We start from the raw sequence: 12,874 nt of genomic DNA, 5'->3' as shown, positions 1-12,874 counted from the left end.
TCCTTTGGCAATGCATTGCAAGTTAATTTAAGTTTATTTTCAACAATTTTTTTTTTTTTTTTGTTTATTTGCAGCATTTTTATCGTTGTATTTTTGGTCGAACTCTTGTGCTCTTGTGTGCCTTGCTTTATGCATAACCCTCGTGCCTGCATGGCACAGTAATAAATTCATTACAAAATTGTCGCTCTATAAAAAGATAAACAAATGCTAAAGCGGGACGGGTGTGTGACACTGAGCATGGTTTGGTGGGTGGTGGGTGGTGGCTGGTGAAACGGGAAGTCAAAAGTTTGGCGCAACGGGAAAATGCACTCAGAAATGAAACGACAGCAACAACAACGACAACAATAACAGCAGCGACAACGTCATCGGGAGGAGGGAGCGGGAGCGGAAAGAAAACTCTGAAAATGTTCTGAAAATGCGCACAAAATGAGTGTGCAGAAATAATTTCAAAAGTTATGCTATTTGTATTGCCGCGTCACCATACAATTTGCTATGGGGTTAATGTTATTTATGAATCATTTTGCACTTCATACACTGCGTATGAGTAATTTATGGCATCTGCGCGACATTTAATGCTGGCTTCTGTTCGGGAAAAAATACCACAGATCGTCACACACCGTTCGCTGGGATAACAGGTCAATGATTTCACATGAAGGTTAATAAACTCAAATTCAACTGAATTTCCTACTGTTTAAAATTATTTCATAGATTTTTAAAATAAAAACTACTAAGTAACTATATTATTTACATTTTAATTGAAATGCAGCTTTCGTCTGTTTAATTTATTCATAAATCTAAAGTTTTTTTAAACCTTTCCATTTTAATACAATACTAACAAGTAAGAAAGCTCGACTGCGAGATATCCGCTACTCAGTTTAAATAAATTTATATTCTAAAATTATATAAAAATTACTACATTATACAGACAGCTATGTTTGGTATATTGATATAGTACTACACTCAAAATAAACCATAGAGTACAAAAAATATACCAGATTGCCATACAAAACTATTTTTTTTTATAACTTCTACAATTTCCATATGATCACAATATATTTTTTAGGAATTATAAATACTGTAGTAATTAATGTATCCACATTTCCTGCAGCATAAAGTTATAATATATATATACCCTATGGGCAGTGGGCATAAAAATAAAAAATACTTGGAAGAATTCGCTATCATTGTACACGTATTTAAACTCTCTCGCAATTAATACACTAATAGTTTTCATAGATCCGAACATATATTCATCTCTCGTATGCAATTTATTTCTTTCATCCGATTAGTTTTTACCTAAATCGAAAAACAATATCCAAACAATTGTATATCATAGCGCTTAAATTGCGACTGCCAGTCAGAAAAAATACTTGTTGAAAGCGACCCGAAGCCGGAGTTCGCCACAGCACAATTTGTGGAAATTCTTCTTCTATTGCTGAATTTGTCTTTGACTAAACCGGCATGAACACAGTACACGTATGGCTTAACATTTTAGGACGCCTTTTAAGCCGCACTCGCCACTCCTTGTGCCCTTTTTGCGACGCCTCGTTTTAAGCTGCTCAGCAAAAGAGAAATTGCGGCAAGGCAAGAAAAGCGATGTGTAGAAGTAGTGCAAAAAAAAAAATATAAAATAAAGTAATATAAAAAAAAGGAATAAATACGCAACTCTTTGGCTGCGTTTCGGGTGGTACGACAAAGACAAAAGAAGCAAAAAATTCGCATATGCTTCAAATATAATCACGTATATTAAGCAAAAACATAGAAAAGGATTCGCAACCCATGCTCTTTTCTATTTTTTTTTGCTTTGGCATTGCTGCTGACTGAATTTATCTAAGTACTCGACACGCCCTTTGGGCTGTGTGAGTTTTTGGTGCGGTGTGGACAACTTGTGATTGCGCTACTCCTATGAACAATGTCAACTTCTAGTGGCTGTTCAGGCTGCCTTTACTTTGTCTGCGTGTTGATCTGCCAGTTGGCTAACTGGGCAGTCAACCAGACAACTGTCTTTTAATTACACGAGTTGCGAGTTACGAGTTACAAGTGAAGAGTTTTGCTGGCAGAATTCATGCATGCGCGTATAATGTGAAGTTGTTGCCGAGTCGCTTGGGTGATGTGCCCCATCATATAGTATTTTTTGTTTGTTCAACGTTTATTGTCTGTACAACGAGACGTATACTTAACGAGTATGGAGCAGAGCGCACAATTCGTTTATAGCAAAATATGCCAACGGCTCTATTATGACTTCTTCAAAATTTACAGTCTGTTGCTTGGCGTAAAATGGAAGAAGCGTTTTTATATTGCAAACACACACAGTCGCACACACACACACACACACACTCACACATGCATTCACTCATACTCTCTCGCAAGCAGAAAATTTTTCTCTTTTGCCTTTCCTCTAGTTGTTCGCTCGTTTTTCTGTTTTGTGGCAAACCGTAGCCAAGTTTGCACTGCAATTATGATTGCTGTACGCCCCCCAATGCCACAAACCCCCTTCAGCTATATACCCCCTCCTTTCCCCCTCCAACACTATCATGCAGCACTTCTCTTTGCGGCCGTTTACATGCCTTCTTCGCTCATTTAATGTATTCGTAAGTTTTTTCTTTCCTTTTTTTTTGTCTTGCAGCTGGCGTTTTTTGTTTGGCAGCCGCCAACGTCGACGGCGATGCTGCTGACGACGACGACGACGACGGCGTAGCTCGTTGCAGCGCTTTTGTTTTTTAGCCGGAAGTTGCTCAAGTGTTAATAATTTCATTATATCCGCTACGCTGCACCCCACACACACACACACATACACACACTCAAACACATAAAGTGGTATGCGCGCACATATGTGTGGCTTGCAGGCTTTGCTCTTCTGACTTCGGACATTGCCCGGCTCAGTTTCAAAATACCCTTACATTGGATTATCGCAAATTCGAGACATTCTTCGCTTCAGCTGGCGTCCATTAAAACGTCAATGAAATGCCAAACCATCAAATGGATTAATCAATCGTTCAAACTAATGGAATTACAAGCGATAATTTGATATTTATTAAAGCTTTTGATTTGATGTTACAATGCACAGAAATACTTCACATTCATTTTTCGCCTCTGGCAATTATTTATATTTTTTTTGGAGAGCATAAAAACGTCGTTACAGTTATTTTATTTTATTTTTGTGATTCAGCTTTCTTTTTGCTTAGGTTTTGTCTATAAAAAGGCCAGAAAAGTGCTGCATGTGTAATTTTTACGCTTTTTCATGTGTCCTAGGCGGCATCTAGTTTTTTTTTGTTGCTTTTTCTCGTTTTTCTCGTTTTTGTTTTTGATTTTCTTATGTGGAAAAAATGTAATTACATACGCCAAAAGTAGTAGTTGCACGACTGCAGTAAGAGGGCTGTGCTCTAAGCACAACAACAGTGCCAACAACAACAACAACAACGATAATAATGGGGGAAAAAAATACAACGAGTAGAAGATGGCGAAATGCGAGCGAAGCAAAGAAATGTATGCTTTACATCAAAGGATATAATTTAGGGGTCTTAAATAAATTAATACGCCGTCTGGTTTAAATTTCAAACTTTTTTAATCTGCTTGCTCTATCCACATGTGTTTGTGTGTGCCAGTGTACGTGTGTGTGTGTGTGTGGGGGAGGGCTTGAGGGTGTGTGCGTGGGTGTCTTTTTGGCGCCAGCCGATAACAAGCGACCGCTTTGGGGCTTGAGGCCAAAAGGACTTAGTTAACGTATTTTAGGCACATGTCAAAGGCTCCGGTTAACAAAGTTTTCAAGTAGTTACAAATTAGTTTTTACTTTCGCCCCTTTTATTTTTAGGTATTCCGAGTATGAGGAGATAAGCCCAAGCCAAAAGTACGACTAATGAAAACCCCGAAATGATAAATCAACGACAAATGCACTTAACTTATGCGAGAAGCCAAAAATGTTATAATTGGCTAACTTCCGTTGGACTTTTCGTGCTTATAAGGTTTGTTAACGACGTATATATTTAACTTATTTTACAACATTCAATTTGGCTATTTGTTTCTATGGGATAATAAAGGTTATTTTTACTTTATTTTGAAGCCGACTATGAGAAATAAATATAGAAACAATTACTTTTAAATTAAAAATTTCATATAACTTAAAAGAGTCTTGCAATTTGAAAATTAAATTAAATATTGAATATTTCTGTAATTTCTCTCCGAGCCCCAGAGTTTTAAGAGATTTCTTGAGTTTTGTTTCATACAATGTCAATTAACTAATAAACGAAAGGCTTTAAAATTGAATTATATTTGTCAGTTGGCCATAAACATATGACATTTGACATTTGATGATTGCCAACTGATAACTATAACTCAAAGGACTTAAAACCTCTTGTTTTTCAGATAATACAAATTAAATTAATAGTGCCCGAAGGCACTCTTGTGTATTAGAGAGTTGAAATATTCTGTATAAAAGATGTTACAATTTATGAGTTCAAGTCTTTAAAAATGTTGGGCATATTTATTAATATGAATCTAAATCTTAGAATTATATGAGATGAAAGATTAAATAAATTATTTGTTTTAGTTTTTCACACCATTTCAGTTATAAATTGTTTTTAGTTATTATTAGTTTAAAATCATAAAATAAATAGCTTGGCAATACACTGCATTATTTGTAAATCAGAGCAAATTGTCTGATGGCTTTAACGCCAGCACTATTGCACACGTATCGCTAAAGGGTATAAAACATTGATTTAAATATCGCATATGCTTTCAGTGGGCATTGCATTTCATTTTGAAAGGATTTACATGCAACAGTAACGCATTCATTGTCATTCTCTGTGGCCCGAATGTGTGCCCCCTGACGTGAGTGACGAGTGTGATTTGAAATGCATGATTTTTATGTGTGCAAGTGAGTATGCGTATGCGTATGAGTATGAGTATGGAATATGAATTTGAGTATGAGCATGAATGTATTTTGCCCATCGAGTGGCCACAACAAAAGCCCAGCATAACGGCGCTGCTTAAATTTGTTCAGCGAGCGCATAACAACCGTATGAACATGATGAATTCATAAATATAAATAAACCTTTCATTCCATATGCAATGATGCGTACATTGTTCCCGTTGTACGCTAACCAATGGCTATTGTGAATGAGCTGCATTTTGCGCCAGCCACAACAGGTATTCGACTGAGTGATACCGTTTAAAATAGCGAGGCTGAATACCTTAATTAGTCGGTGTTATTAATATGATTCACATTCAATTGCTTTCAAATTAAATTAACTGCAATTGACATAACTCTTCAATTTATTCAGATATTAAGAAAACTTAAGTTATGTTTTGTGCTTATTTCGCTTAATGTTCTATTATTTATTTATTTATTAACTATAATAGGTAATACTATTAAATATACATATAAAAATATAAATATTTGGAAATGTTTTTCTGGGCTTGTTAAACTTTACATAAAGATATAAAACGATACAATATTTGAAACAGAGGTATCGGCTAGTTGATAGACTTTATCTTTATCGGTTGGCATTCGCTAGTCGATAGGCACTAAACTATCGGTAGCAGCAGCTAGAAGGTCATCTGTCGTGATAAGTAGAGTAGTAGTCTTAAGAAGTAGATTATCAGTCGTCAAAGTAGAACAGTAGCAGCGGCAGTCATATTTAACGAAGTCAGTCATCAAAGGTTACTTCTATAACCAACATTATATATATTTATAAATATTTTATGTTAAGGTATTTAGGTTAAGATTTTCTGTGCTGATTAATAATATTAAACGACTAGTATTTATTTATCAGGTGCAATGGGTATTACTCTTAAGTGTTTTATACATATATGTATATATTAATTACTATTACTATTGTACTATTGAAGATTTGTTGCATAGTTTTTGCATAGTTTGCATAATTTGGTTTCTCCTATTTGGTGTAATAATCTCCAAATATTAATAATAACATTTTCTACTAATTGAAGTGAAGTGAAATTGTTCACAATATATATATTTCTCGTATGGTTTCTAAGAAATAATTTAAGAATAATAATTATTAATATTATGAACAAAATTCTTACTTTAAAGTCGATGTTCTAATTTTAATTACAAAAAAAAAATAATGACTTTTCTACTTATTAGTGAAGTAATGATAATAGTATATTTAGAAAATATATATTATTAGTGTGGATAAAAATGAATCACACATCTGTTTTATAGTCGATCTTACAATGCGTGTTCCCCATTTAAGCCAATGCAAAGGGTATAAAATGGCATATAGTTTACCCACGCAGCAGTCAGCTGGAGGTAGACGCTTATCCACAACTGAAAGCCGGCAATAACTAAACTTTGCTGACCATTTCGAGGTGGTGGGGGGAAAGAGGAAGCTGTAGAAGAAAGGGTGGCGTAGGGGAGGCAGGCGCGTAGGGAAAAAGGGAAAGCAGACATCAAAAGCAAACGAAGCAATCAAAATAATGGCGCCAAATGCATACAATGAAAATAATTGCCGGTAATCCTTGGCTACTAATTTGTGCACGCTTCGTTGCTGGTGTTCATGCTGTAGTTGTTGTTTTTGTTATTGCTGCTACTGCTCTGATTGTTGCTAGTGTTTGCTGGTGTTGTTGGTGTTTGTTGCTGTTGCTTATTACACACGTTCAGAGAGTTTTAGCGTTCGCCCGCAGTGCCACTTTTCATTATTTATGAAAGCTTATTTGGCATGAAAACAGCGCTTGCTTTTACGGGTTCGAGTTGCCGCAGAACCACACCACACACACACACACACTACACACACACACTACACACACAACACTAACACACACCCTTACACACTTTCACTGAGTATGTTTAGATGTTGTCTCATATATTTAACTTGTAGGTTAGTTTATGCTTATGTAGCCTGCCTCTCTCTATCTCAATCTCCCTCTCTTTCTCTCTCTCACTCTTTCTATTCAAGTTTTTCCCCGTTCGGTCTGTGTGTAAGTGTGTGTGCTTAAATACGTATTTGTTTTGTAGGTCGTAATTGGGCGCAATGCAATATGCGCCAAATAAAACACAGTTCGCATACAAATTTATTTTGATAATTCGCATTTTCCCATTAATTGCGCTCAGCCATTTGCAATACTTTATTGCTTACATTTCTGTTAAAACAGATTGCTTTACACTAGTTGAAACATTCAATACAAATTATGCTACAAATCAAGCATACGAGTAAATTCAATCCAGCATTTAACTTTACTTTAAGTGAGAATATTCTTAGGTTAAGATGGTTCATAATTAAAATAAGTAGTAGATAAATTATTTATTTAGGAATTCTTTTACTTTAAGTTTAGTTTTAAGCAAAATAAAAAGTAAATATATAAAACATTTGTTGTATTCTCCCATTTTCGGACTTTAATTTATGTTAAAGGTGACAGTTAAAACAGTTAATTCAAGGTAAAAGCATTCTAGTTCACCCATTTGAAATACTTAATTAATGACTTAAATTTCTCTTAAAAGTGAATATTTTCCATCTTAAAAGATTCTCTTGAAAGTAAGGTACAAATCAAGAATTCTAGTAAATTCATTTTAGCAGTTAACTTGACTTAAATACGAATACTTTCGGGATAAGTTTCGATATAATCGAAATAATTAGTAAATATAAAAATTATTTCTTTTGCAACGCTTTATTGCTTACTTAAATTTCTGTTGAAACTGACTACTTTTCCCATGTTAAAAAATTCCATTCAAAGTTAGATACAAATCAAGAATTCTAGTAAATTCATTTCAGCAGCTAACTTGATTTCATTAAGAATACTCTCAGGTAAAATATTCTTTTATTCCATGTAACTCATAGATATTTAAATTATTTATTGCTAAGTTGAGTTTTGTTGAATGGTTAAACAGGTTAAGTGTTCCGACATCTTTGAGTGGGTGCAAAAAACTTTGCCCAAGGCAACTGTATCACCACCGTAATCATCATCAGAGCGTAGCTCATCATCAGCAGTGTATCCATCTAATTAAATTTGTATACTTACATGACTTTTAAATCGCCTGCTGTCGTCGGACATGTTAAATTTAATTACTGAAATATGTGTCGCATAAACAAGTTGGCAAAGAGTTGCAAATGAAAACAGTTGGGTAGCTGTGACAGCAACACCAACAACTACAGCAACAATTTGACAACCGCAGCGACTACAAGCGACTAATTTTAAATGCAAGCGTTTCGAGCATCCAACACAAAAAGGGAAGCAGCTTACAAAAACAAAAACAAAAAAAAAAAATGCAAAATTTAAATCAGAATTTGCGGTCCAGCGTAAAACATGCAAGGCTTACACACACACACCAACATACACCAACACATATTTAGAAAATATGGTCAAATGCAACAGCCATGCGCTGCCAGAACACAATATGCTCTATACAAAGCAGCTGGGAATTCACAATAATTTATTTAAATTGTCAAACATTTGCCAGCAAACCTATAATTAGGAAATACAAAAAATAAATACGTATGCACACAGAATTAAAAAAGTATAGAAAAACCAATAGAGAGCTTTTACGCTAAATTAGATGCAAAAATTCATTTTATTTTAAAGCATATTAAAAAGCTGACGTCGTAAACAAACAAAAGTTTTTTGGTCCTTAAATGCAACAACTATGATTCCAAAAACAAAAACTATAGTTATTTAGCGAATGAAAGCTGTAAAAGATTTAATACCAGCGCTTAAGATAAATCTGTTTATCAAACTAAGAACAACTAAGAACTTTTAAAGCTGCTTGTTAACACCTAAAAAAGCACAGACAAACAGACGTTTTCCTATTTTGCTAATAGACGGCAAAAACTTTAATAAGAAATATGTGAGTTCAATTTGATTATATTGTTTTAAACTTAATTATAAACTAAGCCAATTTTCCGTGCAAGTTTTAACTGAATTCGCAATCAATTCGCCTTTTGAATATACCCTTTAAGTGGTTGTGAGTGCATGGTATATAGACATTTATAAACACTCGATACAAAAACGAAGCTCGTGTAGATAACAAAAACTTGTTTAGCAACCATTTTTGGTTGTGCGGTACTTTTTGCCTTGTTGTTGTCGTTGTTGTTTGTAGTGTTGCTGCTTTATCGTTTGGCAACGCTGCCGGTTGTCCACACATACAGGCGGCAGCCTGCCGACATCCACATGGACATGGACATGGGACTCACTAACTGGCCCAGACCCAGACCCAGAGCCAGACTTAGAACGAGACCCAGACCCAGACTTGGAACCCACTCATTCTCTCTCTCTCTTTCGATGTAGTGGCGGCGCCATGCGGAGCTGATGTCTAAAATTGTTTACATACATTTATATATATGTGTGTGTATACACACAGTATAACAAAGAATGTAAGTGTGCGTGTGGTGTGTGTGCGTGTCAGTGGGCTACCCCATGGGGCATGCATGCAGAGTCATGTCTGGCGTTTTCTTGTGGCCAACTCTTGTCGCCATTTGGCCAACGGCTAGTGGCAATATTTATCGCACGTCAACTGGACGCTGCGCTGCGTGTTGCAAATGATTTCAATTTCAGGTTGATTCTCTTGGATTTAGTTCACAGCATTTGACTGTGCCAGATGCTGTTGTTTTTACTGTTGTTGTTGCTATTGCTGTTGACGTTGACGTTGTTGTGGCTGCTTCAAGTGTTCTCATTTCAATGGTCCCAAACCACAAAGCCAAATACATAATTCTCGAAATATATAACATAAATTTCCACAAGTTGCCTTTGACTCGACTGCTGCTGCTGCTGCTGAGCTGAGTTGGGTTGCTGAGGGAAATGGGGAAATAGGGAAATGGGGAGAAAACAGTGTAACTGCGCTTTCACTTTTCGCGCTCAAATTAATCCTTGGAGTGTTGCCTGCCTTTAGCTTTTTGCTTTTTTTCAAATTATCGTTCCCAAGTTGTGTAGACAAATGTGCCAGGTCTCTAAACTACTTGCCATGAAAATTGTGTTCCTCACTTTCATCTATTTGTCGGTCTCTCTCTCTCTCTTTTTCTCTGTGTGTTTTGCATCGTAATTTTTCTAGACTGATTGCAGCAGTTGCATTTACCATGGGCGGCAAATGAATTGAATAATCCTTACCTCATAGAAGCAAAGTAAATTCAGGTTTTCAAATATTATTTATAAATTTCAATTGTGTGACTTGGCATTAACTCACATGGAATTATCACGACTCAATTGCTAATTGCCATCATTCAAATGAAACGTGTTTGATTTAAGCTTTAAATTCTATTAAAAGTTACAATGTATGTTGCATAATTTTTGTAATAAAGCTTTTAAAGCCGCAACAAATAGAATTCTTTATTGCAAATTAAATTCAATCAAGCAAACATTCATTTAAATAATGATTGTGCATTACTTATAGCTGCTATCATTTTGAGAGTGAGTGGTAGAAAACTTAATTAACTGCGCTTTGCTTCGACTTTATTACATTTCAATTTAGAAATTATATTTTAGCTTAATGCTTGTACATGATTTGGCTTAGTTTTGACTTTTACTTTAATGAATTTAAATTATTATTTAAAGCTTAAACATTATTTGCACACAGAAAGAAAATATGTGCTAATAAAATCTTAAATTATGATGTCAAAATTGAATGAAAATAAATATCGAAAAGCTCTTAAATTAAGATTTTCGATTTTCATTTCGATCCAGAACAAAACATTCGTGAAGCAAGTTGTTAATCTTAAAATATTTAGCAAAAAAAAGCATATTTTAAGATTGGTTTCTAAGATAAAAAAAACTTAAATCAAGATCTACAATCTCCTTTCAATTTAGATTTCTTTCTTTCTGTGTCGCTTTAGGCTTAATTCCAACTTTTCCAGCGAGTTTTAAAGTTTATTAAGTTTCAAATGCTATTCAAGCTTAGGTGAATTCATTTGATGATTGGATTCACTTTTCTTTATTCTCAGATAAGCTGAATAAATGCTGCTGCTATTTTTCTTTTTAATTAGTTTTTAGCTGCTGCTTGCCATTGTACTGTAGCTCAATTGACCCAATTGCATTGCCTGCACTTCGATATCTGTTACTTTGGCCAAGTTATATATACAAATGTATATCTTATTTAGGTATTCCGCCTCGTGGTGCCATTTGCTGTGAGCATGGCGGTGGCGGTGGTGTTAGTGGTGGTTTTCTAATTAAGCCACGTTGACAAAAGTGGCCACCAAATGCGTCTCCATTGTGTGATTAGCGCATAACTTTATATAAACTATGGTATATAGCATAAAGTACATGCAATGTATTTGTATTTGTATTTGTGTTGCTGTTGCTGCTGCTGCTGCTATTTCTGTTGCTGGTGGTGCAGTGTAAACGCCAATAAAAGTCAATTACATGCTTGCAATTTGCTAATGTAAATTAATTAGCAGTTGTAACCCCAAAGTCGGTTTCTGTGGTCACCAGTTCATTAAGCGTCAAAGTTTTTTTTTTGCTTTTTCTATTTCCCCCGTTGATGTTTTTTGTGGCCAGCACTAAAAGTTGGACATTGTAAAAAGTTCTGCGCATATATTGGAGTTGGTTTGTATTTTGCATTATCTAATATACATAATGAACAGCAGCGCCAGCAACGGCGACAGCGAACAACAACAACAATTCATTAGGAAGGTGGAAATCAAAAATTCGAAAATCGCATTAAGTATACGACACGTGGTGGAAAATAAATACGAGCAAAGTATTCAAGAAGGTGCCGAAGGATGGGCAAACAAAAGCGAAAAGCATGAAATGCAAATAACATTAGCACCGGGGGACAGCAATAACAAGAGTTACCACAGGAACACAGACAACATCAAATTCCATTGTACTTGAAAGGGTTAAAGACACGAACAATATTGTTATTCTTTTTGCTGTTGTTGTCCTTCTTCTTCTTACACTTGTTGTTATTGTTGCCGCTTCCCGTTTTAAGTGACACTTGCGTAATTTCGACAGGTGCTAAGAAAGCAAAAGACGACACTTCACACACAAAAGCGTTAACGAAAACAAAAGGTAAAACGGCATAGAAAACGTTCAGCCAAAGCACGATCCAAAGACCAGCCCAAGCTCAAGTCGAAGTCGTAGCCGAAGCCGAAACTCAAGAAGAAGCAGTTGCCGAAAACGTAAGCGAAACCTTGGCAGAAAGCAGTTGGAAGTAAAAAAAGAAACGGAAAAAGGAAAAGTTCGTTGAACAACAATTACAATGAGCGGATGATGGGCAGACGTTGGGCCAACGGGTCGAATGCTTGTTGCCTTGGCTTGCCTTGGACATTGTGCAGCTGTCGCATTGTTCCAGCAGCAGCAGCAGCAGCGGCAGCGACAGCAACAAAAAATACTTTTCTTATTACACAATACAATAAAAATAATAATAAAAAAATAATAATAATAATAATAGTTACAAGCGTGGCACACAATGACAGATTTGTCTTCCCCCTTTTTTTCGTCGTCGTTATTGTTGTTGTTGTGTGCTGCTGTTATTTGTAGTTATTGTTGACGCAACACGTGCGGAAATAAATTGCGACTTTGCCATAACAACTGCGAGAAAGGAGAGAAAAAAATTACCGAAACGAGGGAAATAACCAGCGGAAGCATTTTGTTGTAAACAACAACGATGGCAACGCAATGGAGGCAGCTTCCAAACAACTGACAGCAATACAAATTTTTGCAAATTAGTTGCACTTTAGTGTTATTTAGTGCATAAAGCGTCGCGACTCGCAACTTGCGACTCGCTACTGCATGACAAATTAGCAGCATAATAAAGTGGTCCACTCCACTGTACATAAGTATTGTAAGGATAATACGCAGCATTTCATGCTTTATATTCAACATAAAAACACAAAAAAAGAACTAGGAAGTGAAGCCATATTTGGATTGTTGACGATTGCATACTCTTGCCTAACATTCTATTTTCATATTTGTTTTATTATGTGTGAATGTG

The sequence above is a fragment of the Drosophila nasuta genome, chromosome 3 (genome assembly GCF_023558535.2).
Source record: "Drosophila nasuta strain 15112-1781.00 chromosome 3, ASM2355853v1, whole genome shotgun sequence".
Taxonomy (NCBI): Eukaryota; Metazoa; Arthropoda; class Insecta; order Diptera; family Drosophilidae; genus Drosophila; species Drosophila nasuta.
Note: the sequence above shows the minus strand (reverse complement) of the source record.